At 33.9% G+C, this 15,361-nt stretch overlaps 1 protein-coding gene and 1 long non-coding RNA gene across 8 annotated transcripts in view; one reads left to right on the top strand and one right to left on the bottom strand.

Moving 5' to 3' along the window:
• The window catches only part of LOC138940022 (latrophilin Cirl), a 517,985-nt gene that overhangs the window by 249,065 nt on the left and 253,559 nt on the right, over positions 1-15,361 (bottom strand). For 4 of the 7 annotated variants that reach the window (XM_070308488.1, XM_070308484.1, XM_070308491.1 and 1 more), the window contains exon 1: positions 11,385-12,028. The exons of the other annotated variants lie outside the window; for them this stretch is intronic. The gene's annotated coding sequence lies outside the window, so the exon portion shown is untranslated. Of the gene's footprint in view, positions 1-11,384; positions 12,029-15,361 lie in introns of those variants that run through there. 7 annotated transcript variants of the gene reach the window in all.
• The window catches only part of LOC138940023 (uncharacterized), a 180,605-nt gene continuing 177,527 nt past the window's right edge, over positions 12,284-15,361 (top strand). Inside the window, exons 1-2 of the long non-coding RNA XR_011447930.1 lie at positions 12,284-13,123; positions 13,213-13,319. This is a non-coding gene — a long non-coding RNA (uncharacterized lncRNA). The remainder of the gene's footprint in view (positions 13,124-13,212; positions 13,320-15,361) is intronic.

The raw sequence follows: 15,361 nt of genomic DNA, 5'->3' as shown, positions 1-15,361 counted from the left end.
GATTATTATATAAAGTCAAAAAGCAGAAAGAGCGGTTTTTGCAGGCCACTCAGTATACATGACGCAGCAGCGAGATGTTCGGAGAAGAGAAGAGCGCCGTAGGCTTGCGAAATACCGGTCTCTATTAATCATGTAAACGGTTTATCGCGGGTAGAAATATTACTGGCCGCGATAATTACGCGCAAATTACGTTTACGAAAAAGCGCGGAATACGTGATCGTCGCACCCCCGCGAGAATGACGAAGACATGCATGCTTTCACACGAATATGCTGTTTTTTAATGATAAGAGTAAGATGGGCCAACATTTTATTGTGTCACCCCTCCCGTAACGAACCGATAAGCGCACAAATGAATAGATTAGGGAAACACGCGCGATTTTGTGTAGAACAACTCTAGATAAATGTAATCGTAAGGGGGATCAAGAGAAAAAGTATAAGCGACAATCATTTAACATTTAACAGAAAGAAATTCATGTAGTAGTGAGATATCTATCGCTTATTGTGTTTCGCTTCGATTTCTATACGATTTCTATGCAAAGAATTATCACATGCGTTTGCAGACCCTCTTATATCTTTAATGGTACACTATCTTTAACTTCGCATGACGTAGTTATAAATAAGTTACATATAACTCGTATTGTACTCATTGTTTCATAAAAGAAAATTGATGAAATAAGAAATAATTATCATCTCAATGTATTTTATAATTCTTCAATATTATATATTTAAATTCACGTATAATTTTATAACTCTTCCAACATGCTCTAATATATATATATACAATTCCCCCTTTTCTGCATATATTTATTCGTTGACAACAAACTTCATATGACGCAATGATATAATTATTTAATATATTTCACAGGTATCTTATGCATATATAACGTAAAGTTCATAAAAATATTTCAACTTGAAATTTTCCAACGTGTGTTCTCTCCCTTCCCTCCGCACACATACTAAACACAAATGACACCGTGTATCACGGCGGACAGTTCGCGACAAGCTATTCGCGGATAATCGCGGGCTTCGTGAAATCTTGCGGGTACATCCAACGCCGAGTTAATTACACGTCACGCGGGGCACTATCGCGAATAGTTTCGTGCTTCTAATTGGACACGTGTAGTTATTTGCTCGACGAACGCCGGGCGTACGTGCAGCCGCTACAAAGTGTACACGTACACGCACGCAAGTTACCATACAACAGACGTCGCGAAGCGATTGCGCGGTCTTCCACACGCGCCTATAGGCGCTCCATAAAGGCGCGCGGATACCATAACTTGGCGAACACGCCACCCACGTACGCGCTTACGCCGATAAAAGAGAAAGAGAAAGAAAGAGGGAGAAAGGGATGATGCACGCGCGTGCACACGCTGCGTACGATAAACGCGCGCCAGCGTACACATACTCACGCATACGCGTGCATATCGTAATCGATCGTAGCTAAGCCCTCAAAGTTGTAGCGAAAGGTTTTGTATTAGATATGCAGAGACGCGTACACCGTCGCTTTACCGCGGTTTACCGAGCGATTTACCTACGATCGCTCCATCGCGATTTCCACAGAAAGCTAATTAATTAAGCCGTTTGCTTCGAAAGTGCTGATCTGTATTAGAGAAACAAGTAATTTAAATAAAACAGGCAAAGAAAAATTAAAATTTGAAATAGCCAAAAGAATCTTCGAGATACGGTTCGCATCACTTTCATTTTTATTATTGTTCTTTCTAAGCCATTTTATTTCTTTGATCATTTCTTATCATTCAGTAGCATTGCTTTATATAATCTTGTGTACAAAATTAATTCTACAAAAAGTATAAAAAAGCTTAGAAAATGAAAGAAGAGTTATATTATCTATAACACAAATCTGTTCTCGTATAACTTAAGCTTACTACGTTCTTCTAGAAAGACTATAAAATCTTGCAAATGCGAGAAATATCAAGCAAACATAAAAATAGCGTGTACGTTAAAAATGTAAATGCGTTCAGTGTAAAAATATGCTACAATTTAAGATTGATCTATCGCACGACATATCTTGTATACCCTTCAGCGCGTTGCTGCAATTTGCATGCCATGCAGTTGAATTTCTACCATATATACCGAATATAAGTTTTTCTAACATCGGTCAAGGACATACAAATATTCCTGCAAATTATTTCAAGCATAACACGCAACGATCTTTATGAAGTTATTTATATTTAATTATTAAAGAATCTCTCTGTGTAATGAAAGATATTAATATTTTATATTATCAATTTTTAGAACAAAATATATATTACGCATTATCAACAGTTTGACACATTGACAATGTATCGATTATTCGAAGCACTTCGATAGCAAATGGTGCGAAAAACTCTGGCGAGATAAGCTATCTCGGCGATAACTCTGAGTGACATGGAATAAAATTTCGATAATATCATGATACACCGAAGCCCCATTAAATAACATGTATAATTCGATGCGATAGATTATTAAGATTTTCTCGCTATAATTTATATGATTGTGTAAAAATAAACACGCATTAGAACGATCATTTATTATCGGGGCTGCCGATGAGATGATTATTTTATAATGCGAGATATATGTATATTTTGCAAATGCGAATCGATTTCTCAATGTAACCTATTTGACCCGCTAGTTGCATAATTTCGGCATCTAAATAGAATTATGTATAATTCATTACATAATTATGTAATCAGAACTATTACACAGAGAATATTTATATCCTAATGATTTCATAAATTTCATACTTTTTTAAGTCAGATTTTGAAGAGTAATATTTTACGATCTTAATATTCTATCTAATAGAATTGAAAGGTAAGAAGATAAACACTTTTTTCCATCAAAAAAATTCTTTTTTCATGTCTTTCTCTTTCTTCATTATTATCGCAACATGTATTATGTGTTCGCAACGGTTTCCTCGCGGGGCGAGTATATTTTTCTAAAACATCATAAATCACCCAGCCATCGTCTCATAATGCCAAGCTGCAAATTACACGATTCGCAACGGAAGAAAGTCGATATTGGCTGTGATAATACGAACGCGGAGCGACGTATCGCGCGAAAAGTATTCCTCGCTCCGGTATGATCATGGGAATTAATTCGCAGAACGGAGAGATTTTATTGCCAAATCGAGAAATTTAGCGGAAATTTCCGCGATTCGACACGTGACTTTTCCTATATGCCTTTATTTCCGATTCGACGTGACGACGAGGGTTCCCGCGAGAGGCAAATATAAGATAAAGCATATAATCACATGAACACGTTTAAATGTTTTTCTTTTCTACTATTGTTCCAATTTTGTACTATAACTCTATGAATATGTTACAATATTTTAAGATTTGATATGATATTAGAATTGTCGCTTAAATATGTTTTAAAATATTGATTTAATGATACATTGAACATTAATATTATATATACTCTATTGATTTATATAATATTAATATTATTCACATTACACAGATTATTATATTACCATCGATGTAATATACACCTTATCTATTTATCTTAATCCAATTAATTATATTCGTATTGTTAAACGATATTGTTTTTGACATCTTATATTTTTTAGAAACTATACAAATAAATTAAATATATTCCAAATTTGATTACGAAAATATTTACGGTATTACTTCATGTATCATTGGTTTATTCCTTGATAAATAAGAAAGCTATCAATTTTAATAGCTAATTAATAAATATGATGACAAAATAAATGAAGTAAATTTGCCGAATTTTCGCAAGAAACAAATTATTTGCTATAGTAAATTTTCGCTCATTATATTGTTTCTATAAAAAATTCACACAGAAGCTGGTATATATCAGTTAAAATATCGATAACTATGCCAACATCAATTTTTCCTTCGCTTCTTATCCAGCCTTAGACAATAAACTGCTCCGATGTTCCCATGAACAGATAGATGTGAAGTGAAGGAAAGGAATAGAAGAAGGGAGAAGGGCGGCAATTACGCGTAATTCGCAGGTGTTGTGAGAAAATGGCGGTCGCTGGATGTGTTCTCGACCTTAATCGTGGTAATTTTTCTACCATTACTAATATCGGCATAGCTCTCTCTTGTCCGACACGATCGGCGGCCACCGCGCGATTTTCTTTTCTCTTTTTATTACGATCTGCTCAATCTTGCTTGATCTGCGGAACAATAGAAAAGACGCGCAAGAAACAGCCGTTGCAGCGTCGTTGCGCTCATTAATCTCGAGAGCAAGGAAAGAACCGTTGCACAGTAAGTTCGTTCATTATTGAAAACGACAAAATTTGTGATAATCCAATTGGAGAAGCTGTAATATCGCAGCTACATTAGCGATAAATTTCTCATCTATTTGTTTATCCGTTTACGATATCCGTTTCTACAATGTGCAGCGTAAAATTTTTATTTCTACGATATTAATGCAAACAACAAAAAAATTCACGAATCCCGTTTAACGTGTGTGAAGCTCGAAATATTTTAAAAAATGTGTTTCTTGCAAAACACGGGCCACTTCTATTCTAATATCATATAGTATATGTGAAAGTAAAGAATAAAAAGAACATAAAATATAATATTCTAAACCTAAATTAAATCTCAAAATTACATATATATTTAAATAGTTGTAATTTTAAATCATATTAATGATCTACATTATGGTGTTGATTCTCGCAATTTTAAATAAATACTCCAATCTATAAAAACAACGTTAAAATTTTTTTAGTTTGTATTACTCTCGTTTTTTAATTTGTAAACTCTGATCAAAAATATATTTTCCAGTTATCTAAATTCTAAATTATAATCACCACAAATTTCTTTAATGATAAAAGCGGATCATATCTTTTTTTTTTCCCCCCCAATTAGTCCTTTACATCTCTATATCTCTATATTCTTCCCATTTCTTTCTATCATCGATTTATCGATCGAAGGATTCTCGTGTGTCAGAAAGATATTAAAACGCTATCCGTTTCTCGGGCAATGAAGTAAATATGTCGAAGGCGACGTAGAAATACGATCAGCTGAACCTAAGTCCTAGTATTTCCCGTTTCCCCGTATATCTTCGCCACCTGCACCCGTTTCTCAACTTTTTCATCGAAGTGTCCTTTGCATGTTTCATAAGGATTCCGCGCGAAAGTGCAAAAACCGGAGTCTGCAATGGATCCGCGGATAAATGAAGCAATAAAGTAAAATTCGCAACTTGACATTCTCAATAAGACTACGAACAAAAATCTTGGAAAAATCGATTTCGGATGGAAAACATAAAAGAGAACATATAGTATATACATTATTATGTATATGCTATGTGTAGGCTACGGAATTACAATGAGCAAATTAATATTGTATAAAACATTTTTGCTTTTAAACTTGTATATATATATATATATGTGTATTTTTTTACATTTTATTCTGTTCTTTTAAATATACCATTCATGCCTTTTCGACGTTTCAATTAAAGCTGTTGAGATGTTTCTACGTTTCTTTCTTTCTTTTTTTTAGCACCCAGGGACTCAGGCATGATGTATTGTTTCGAATGAAATATTAATTAGGAGTCACCACATTGTATGCCAAACTATTCTTTCCTTTATACGAAAATATTTATTATGATTCATTAGCGACGACCCGTATTTCGCCGGCATATTATTTATCATGTGTATCTCGTCGACTGACATTAATTAGAAAGCTGTACCAATGTTCGAAAAAAAGCGGAAAATGACGATATAGAATAGTGTTTCGCGTCAGAAAAATTTTCGTGAAATATTCGAAAACTCTGTCAAAAACTTGAGCTATGCGTCGCAGCTTTGTTCGCGCGAACAAAAGTTATTGTTTTTTTTTCTCCCCGTATAAAAGAACTACAAGACATTATCTTTTTTCCTAGATCACTATAAAATTCACTTTTTTAAAAAAATATGTAGTTTATCGAAACCAGTTTTAAACTAAATAGTTAATTCGTGCTTTTGTAAACAACCGTGTAATCGTGTTATCGATTAGTAAAATAAATTGCTAAAATATATATAGATAAAAAAATTCGGTATAATAAATTTTGATCTTGGAAATCACTATCCGCGGCAAGACATTCTATTTTTTAATTAAAAGCCGTTAAAAGCAGATGTGGATGAAAAACATTTATCAATATATCGCATTAATAACGTTTCTAAATAATCGGCTTTAAAAATTCTTTGATGATAAATTTTCATCGAGCATTATTCCAATGTATTTAATATATTGTAGTTATATTTTCACACATAGTTTTATCCGTGTATTTTGTAGATATACTCTTGATTAAATTTCTGCACGTATTGAGTTCTCGAAAGCCGATCGTTAAAATATTTCTTTTTAGAAACTAGAAGTTATAAAAAAAAAAAAAAGATTAAAAGTTCTCCGAAAATTCTTAACTAATATTCTCGTGAAGCAATAGAAAAATGAAAACGCTTGCAATATTTGTCAAAGAGTGAATACGAGTCGCGGTTTATCGATACACCTTCGTGTAGCACATTCGTGTAATCCTCGTCTTACTCTTATATCCAAATATATTATTTAATACATTCGATACAAACGTTAAATGCCATATTATTCCTAATAATTACTTGTATTATAATATTTAAATAAACCTATAGTTAATTCAAAAATATAATTTATTGTATAAAATACGTTGTAGAAGGATAACGTATTATTAAAAATATATAAATTTCAATCCCCTATTTTAACAAATTTTATTTATAAAATTTACTGTCTAATATTTGCGAACCTAAATAAACTTTGTGAATGATATTACATTTCATTATTATTATAGATCAATTAATTGCATATTTCCCAAAGTACACTCGTTGCTCGCCCTATTCGGTCAATCATCAGTGACAAAGCTAGCGAGAATGATTCTGCATTTTTTCTAACACATCATATAAACGTATACCATATGGCATGTGCATTCTTTTCTCTCCCTTCTCTTTTCTAGGAATTAATGATATCGAGAAAGGGCTACTAGTTAGGGGACAATGAAAAAAACGAGAGACATTTACGTATTTCATTCGTCAACTATCACAAAATCGTTCCCGAATACTCAAGTAAAATTCAATTAAGATGATAAACGACTTTGATAAATTAGAATGAGCAAACTCTTTACTCTAGAATATAATTTCGAAAAATAATCGAGCTGATTTAATATTTGTTAAATTACACACACAAGAGTATTTCGAAAATTTACTACATCAAATATTTCATAAAATATTTTTAATAAAAACATTTATTTCAAGGAATTTATTTAAAAAATCATACAATGCATGTTTTAATTTATAAAAACTCTGTGCTTCGCACAGACCTCATCGGTATCAAAACCGTCCCATCTTCTTTAATTCTTAATCATCCTATTGCAGCGTTTACAAGTTGCACTAGATACAACATATAAATAATAAAATAAACCATATCAATAGTTATAAAAGTTCATTTCTTAATGAAACAGAGAAATGAAAAAAATTATCTTTTATATAATTACTACATACATAATTACTTTTTTTGCTATATTTATTTTTATCAAAATAAATTATAAAACACTGCTAAAATCTTTTCTTCCCTTCCGTATTCTTTTAAAAAATTTTCTTTCTCCATTTTAACTTTATATTATTTTTCAGCATATAAAAGTACATCCCTTTAAATGAGATACAAGTATTAGCAAAAGATGCAATCATGATACGTCAAAATAAATGTCTTCTCATCTGTTGCATTGTGTCTTCAACAATTAGCTGAGGATTACAAGACGACGGGCGTCAGAATGACGTCGACAAGCCGCAAAGTGTTACGCAAGTGATGAGTGCGTGTATTGCGTGTCCGACGGATGACAACGCAACGGGACGAGCTCTAATCGCTCCGCGCCCACCCAATATTGATATAAATGAATCATCGAGCGCGCTCCCCTCGAACCGGCTTCTCGATCACGCGACCGGCACTTAAATTTCAAAGAACTTTGTTCTAAAGTTCCGCTACGTGACGGCGGTAACTTATCCCGCGCGATGCCGCGATGTTCCTTTAAGTTTCGCCACCAAGTTTAACGTTGATCTATCCCGCGTATACACGACCGAATTATATCACACCGAACATGGATTTCCGCAACACCAGATTTCATTTCTCCTCTATCATTACGGAATTAAATCTATATATGTTTATAATTTTAATCAGTTTTAAATTTGTGCATGTATTTGCCCTTCTCTCTTTACATTTAAAAATGAAAGATCTGAATTTTTTCAAACGTGGACAAGGAAAAAAATAAATGTTCTTCCTGATACGATCATGGAACAGAATCAACATTAGAGTCACACATATAAACTTTGCGATGACAAATACATCCTGTTCGTTTTTTCATTTTTATTTTCAAGCAGAAGATATTATATTTCAATTTTAATCAACATGTATATACCTCATGCGCTATAAAAATTTTATTATTAAAGAAGAATCTTGATTCATAAAAATTTTTACATGAAAGACAAAATTAATAATATCACTATATCATAAAAAATATATTAGGGATAAAATAAATACCCCCCCAAAAAATGGACAAAATTATTAAGATATCGGGTTAGGTTACTTACGCTTGCATTTTATAAAGAATTCTATATTAAATTTCACGCATTTCAAATACATATTTAATTTAAAAAAAAATTTTTTTTTTTTTCAATTATTTAACTGCCATCTTTTCGCGATCAATGCTTTTTTCGATATCATGTTATCAAAATGTAAACGAGAAATTATTTACGATCGTGCTGGCTGATGGCCGCGGACTTTCGTGTAAACAGACTAGTTTGTATTCTCAGGGCAACGTGCACGCGCGCTTTGAGCATTGACTTGTAAAACGAGACCAAACAGGAGGTCTTCCCGCGGGATACGTCAAAGCGAGCCTTCCGTCGCTCCCGGTAATCTTTGGCTTAATGACACGACATCGCGTCGCTTGCATCGTCTCACGAATTATCCTTAGAAATTCGAAGCAGCTCGGCACCACACAAATTAAAATCTCCAAATGCGCAAGTTTCATTCATTATTTGTGCGGAATCTAAATCTTTGAAAACTTAAAATAAATTTTCCGATACGAGAAGATCATACGTCTCTTCTAGCATGTAACTGAGGATAATATAGGAAAATGATATAAAGTATATTTAGATATTTTGCAAAATCGAATTACGTTTCCACAAGAATTATATTTTGATACGGTAAATATTAAATGTGCATTGAAGCACGTATTTGAGGCATAAGCGTGAATAAAGCAACTTCTATATTCATGATATGGATTGTAATCATGTTTTGATAATAATTGCATTTAAATTTTGTACTTTTGGGAATGTACTTTGGTAAATCTTGGAAACAATGACATAGAATTTTATTTTTAACGATGTAGTCTATTATTAAGAAACCGCAGTGACACGTACTTTGTTGTTAACTATGCATCTCGCGAATGATGTGCACTTTTTTTCTAATTGCACGTATCATAATTAATGACAGGAGTTCTTAATTAAAAACTGTCATCAAAAGAATATTTCAATAAATCACGATATTGTAAAACGAGATCCGAGTGAGTAAAATCAACTATTAAGAATGGAACGCGTGCGCGCGACTACATCGTTTTTCCTCGAAATGACATTTTCCTTCTATTTTCATTGGTAATAAATCAAATTTCAATGCGAGAAGCTGCTGATTGAAAATCAAAGGGCGCATTTCCACGCCGCTACCGAGATTTTCTTCTCGTTGCAAAAGTTGCGAAAACGAAGTACGGATTTATTCACGCGTGAAAAGTAAACCTAGCAACTCGTAGTAACACAGTAACTCGGATTAGAATTGATTCCGATTTTGCATTGTAAATTAGTGAAAAAATCACTAATGGAAAATCGAGGATTGTATTATTACATTTCGAGCTCCCTTCCTCTTTCTTACACATCTTTTTCATTTCCTATTAAATAAAACGAACACAAACATATCAGATTACTATAAAAATATCGTATATATGTCGTATACTCTTGCGTTACACTTTTAATATCATAATATTTCATATGCTTTAACGCTTATTATTCGCGTAAATTTTGCTTATGCAATACAAAAGTAAAACAGCTAACAATCGCATTTTTAAATGAAACGAAATTAAATTTACGTAATTAGCATTTTCCAGATTTGATTTTCATCGTTTGTTGCAGCATATTCAAACTTATATTATGAAATTTGCGTGTTTAACATTTGTTACATCTACCTTTAAACTATACCTATTTACACGAATTGTATTTTTATAGCATTAAAATTCCATTTTTGATATCCTTTAGATATTATAACGCCCACATCATCAATTAAAGAACTTAAGATATTAAAAAGTTTGTTTAAAAATATTGTGCTCTTTATGAGTTTGTTATTAATTATATCGATTTTATCTAAACATATCACATATTTAAAAATAAATAAAAACGTATTTAAAAATATGATGCTTGCTAAACGTTTTCACGTTTCTTATTATTTTAGCGCTCACTTATAAATTTTGCTTAAAAAAGAAAAATATAACTTTCGTTAACTGTGAATACAGTTCGAATACGAAATACTATTTTCGCGGAAAAAAGCGAGGTAAAAACACACATTACAAACATACATCTACGATTGAAACGAAACAGTTTGGTCCTCGGACATGATGCATGAAATTTGTTTATAATTCTTCGTATTTATTTTCATTATTGATTACGGAATTAAATTGAACACACACGATCGTTACGCAACAATTTTCAGGTTATAAAATTTGCATCACAAATGTATGTAAATAACAATAATTTTCGTATTATATCCGCGTGCGTTTCACTTATAATACAAGATTTCATACATCAACGAAAAAAGTCGCGAAAGCCACGGTAATATTTGCACGATCTATTGTAATAAAAAAACAATTCCTCCATTTTCCATCAATAACATTCTCCTGCCGATGCATCTTTTCCTAAAAATCGCATCATTACGAAATGGCATCGTCGAAAGATTTTTCGCTTGAATTTTTCATCAAAACACGAAAAATCGACGGTTGTACTTCGGCGATCAAGCGACGTTCAAGATTCGTATGGTTTTTCCAAAACGGACGCGACGTCACGTCGACAAATTAATTTCCAATCAATGCGCTCCAACGTCGAACAGCGCTTTCGCATTTTTCACTTTCATCACAGGTTCACGGAATACAAAAATTTCGTACGTTCGATACTTGAAATGGCCGCATTCCGTTCCGTCGCTTCAAATTGAAGCTCGTTTCAATTTCGATCAATATCGGTCGATGCGGTGGTTTACTTTGATACGCGTATCCGCGCATCTCCGAAATCGAACCGCAACTGTCGTTACCGAACAAAAATGGGAGAAGCGATCGCGGAAGTACAGCCGATCGAGAATCGAAAGCTATTGATTTGTGGTACTTACGAGATAGAAGAAACGGAGAACGGTGGGACGGTAGCACATCGCACAAAAATGAGAAACCGAAACAAAACCAAACTGTCACTGTCACACGAAACACACTGTCGAGATCCGCGCGGGCCTCCTTATATCCCCTCGGGATTTCCAGGAATTCGGAAACTCGTCGAGCGATGCTAACACAGATATTGGTTGAACGATCTTAGCCGAGGAACGATCTGCCGACGGCTGCGATCTCCGGCTGCGTATTCCGTTAGTTCTCCTCTATCGGTCCTTCGTCTCGAAATATTTCCTTCAACGGATTCCAGGAACGAAACAGATACCGGGATGATCAAGTTACGCACCACTTCGCGATATCGTGCAATTGAGAACTTCACGGCGCACCGGAAAGACGCTCGTTTCACTGCGTATTCGTATACACTGAAGTCGATCGCGCGATAGCGCCCGTGGCGCTTCACCGTATCGCACGAAAGTTGCGAGTCTCCATAACGGAATATCGCGGCGAAATGAACGGCGACGATAGCGTGAACGTCGTCCAAGAGCGTAATTAAGCGTCTTAGAAGCGCGAGCGTAATACCCGTCGCGACGCGATTACGAAGGGAACGGCAACGCGCGACGATACGTTCCCTATAAAACAACGACACACTCCCTACAACAGCGACGGAGGAACTGAGTGAGCGCAGGGAACAAGTGAGCGTCTCCCCCCCACCATGCCAGCCGAGCAACGGCGGCGGCGGCGACGGCGGCGACTTCCCCCACTACCGCGCTATCGGTCGCTCTCGGCTCACCTCGTCCTGCGTATCCTACCAGTCGCGCCGAATCCCCCTCCTCTGCCTACCTTCAAGTTGCTGAAGATACTCTCTCTCGTCGGCGTCGGGCGCGCGTCTCTTTCTAACTGTACGGTTCGTATAAACGCGTTTCGTGGAATTTTTGTCGCGACCGACTTGAAAGTCAGTTTCACCGTTTGCGATCGTGTTATTTCCGCGCGACCAAGCTCATAGGGAGTCTTCGCAACGATACGCGTTATATGATTCGTTCGATCTAACAATCCGAGTCGCGTCGATAATCTGGCGAGGCGGAAAATTTATCGGTTAACACTTGAAGCTAGCGTCAGACTATGCGCGGCGTATTCGCGAATAGTGTGGATGGAAGATTCGTCAAATTCAACCAATCAGATCTCTGTATACCGTTCACGAATCACGAATTGCGAATACGCGCACAGTCTGGCGCTAGCTTTACACGTCCTGACACGCGAACGGAAGACGGATTCTCGGAACAAGAATATAGCACATATCGCGCGATATCGTGAGATCTTGCTTTCTCGCATTTCCACTTCCTTCTTTTCCTTCGAATTCGTTCGAGAACGGATCTTCGAAAAAGATCTTCGAGAAAGATCTGTCTTTATATTAAAGACGAGATATCATTTGTGAACATCGAAAACTCTAACTAACACACTCTAAGATGGCGTCCTTCGGCGCTTTTAACATTAACGATTATTGAAACTTATGAAATAGCTATTTGGAAATTGCGATAAAGTTCGAAATTGCACAATGCCGCAAGGTTTTCGACGAATTTGTAGTTATCGCCCCGAAAGAGTATTAGTTGCGGTTCGCGTTCGAGATATTCCGATATCACGTGCACGATTTACAACGCTTACAACGCGGAATCGTGACTTCGCATTCAATTCGTGTCAAACGGACGCTTTCGCTCAGTGAATTCATTTTCATTCGACTTAATCTTGAAACGATGTAAGTAAATTCTTGTTATTTAATCCCGGATACTGCTATGTATAAGAAAATAAATGTTTTAGAATTTATATTTGTTGTTTGTTTATCAGCGATTACCAGGTCGCGCCGTGTTACAAGGACAACATATACACACGTAGCCTCTAAACATATACAACTTGTGCTCCATTCTTTCATTCCTTCAGTACTACGTCACCGAGTAAGTACCATTATTAATTATAAATTAAAATAGGAAAAATGATACGATATAAATAATAAAGATTATATATAATATATTTAATTAATAATTGATAATAAAAATAATGCCATCAAAAATATATAAAATAATAAAATTGTGTACATGTACAAAACAGTTAAAAAGAAAATGAATAATAATATCTTGATACAATATGATTCAATTGCTTATTCGAGAGAGATAGCGCAATTCGAATATATAATATGAAAAATGTTTTTGATATTTACCATTTATCATTTTGAATTTTTAAAATTTTCTACGTTGCTTTTTTTATTATCATATGTAAAATATTTTCGATTCTTAAATATTCCTTTTTCGTATCATTTTCGTATAATATTTATTATCTATTATCTATTATATTTATTATCTATAAAAATTATTTGAAGAGGTAAAATTGATTGGCTAACATAATGAATTTAACAATATCTACATACTGAAACTTTACAAAGAATTACATGGAATGCTTCTCATAATAACGCTATCAAATTATAATGAATTCCAGATCAATTTATGACACATATACAGAATGTTCTTTCGTAAAATATTGAATAGAAATTCACATTCTATTTTTTTATATAACTATTATTTATAGATATTTTTTTCAATATTATTGATTATAAAATCAAAACAACGTAACTGTATACTATTTCGACGATGATACGAATGCGAAATGAAGTATATTGTTTCCATTATAAAAATATTTACCTCTCATATACGATACATTTTGCTCTTAACAAAATGAGTTATACATTTACAAGTTTATTTTGTTCTACAATCTTACTTCATGTTCAAGTTATTAATTCATTATTAATTGCTTCTTGAAATATCGAAATTGTCTATAATAAAGAGATTAAAAGGATAACTTATTATTTATGATGCACAAATTTATCCTTGTTTTATTAACAATAAATAGACAAATCTAATTTAAAATAACTAATATGATTATATCATGATATAAAATATTCTAAAATTAACATTTGTCAATTATATGGTAAATTGCGGTTAAGTTGAAATCTTTCCTTGCCGAAAAAATTTAATTGTAAATAGCATTCTTGTCCCAGTTTTCTAATATTTGATCAATATTTCCTCTGTCAGATTAGAATTCTATTGAAATGAGAAAATCCGAAATTTGTTCATGAAGATAAGATTTTATCTTATTAATAATCAGAATAATGCATAATTTCCATTTTAATTGTACGTGTGTGATACTTGTTTACAATTAATAAGAAGTATTCATATTACACACACCACGTACACATATTGTTCAGAAAAAGTTGGCTCGAAAAATTGTGCAAACAGTTTTAGATGAATCATTTTAGTTGTGTATCAATATTAAAAAATTAATGTTTCCTTAACGATGATCGCATCCTTCCGGCGATGAGCAATACACGGACGAGATACGATTTTCGCTAATTTACACTTTCGTAATGAATCGTTAACGCCACGACGGAACACGTTTTCGCGTCTGTTCGTCCGTCCGTCCGTTTGCTGTATCAGGAAAATCGTTTAAACCGGCGCGTCCGCCTTCGCGTTTACAATAAATTACCGCGCGAGTTGCAAGTGGCAGACGGGAAATTATCCACGACGAAGGAAAATAATCCAAGGGAGAGGTCCACAAACTCTCGCATTTAAACGCGCGCCTGTCTCGAAAACTGCGGAAAACATCGGCAAGTTTCCGCTGACGTGTACTACGCTTCACCTTCACTTTTCTCATCTTTACTTATCTAACCTTTTGAATGAACTAACTAAAGTTATCTTTGTTATTTTAACAAAATAGAAAAAGCAATAATTAAACAATCGAAATATAATGAACGTAATTAAAGAATCGAAGCGCATACATAATTAAATATAAGAATACAATAAAATAGACAAAATATTATATAAAATATGGCATCGTGTCATATAAAATATATGACAGTTCAAATTGTAACAAACAGTTTTATTTGAACATTAAAAATTAATATTTTTTTTGTTTATACTTGTTTCGGAGTACACATTATAAAAAT

The sequence above is a fragment of the Polyergus mexicanus genome, unplaced genomic scaffold (assembly GCF_030449975.1).
Source record: "Polyergus mexicanus isolate NDT 795.1 unplaced genomic scaffold, iyPolMexi1.0 SCAF_15, whole genome shotgun sequence".
NCBI classification, from domain to species: domain Eukaryota; kingdom Metazoa; phylum Arthropoda; class Insecta; order Hymenoptera; family Formicidae; genus Polyergus; species Polyergus mexicanus.
This window is presented reverse-complemented; position numbering and strand designations above follow the sequence as displayed.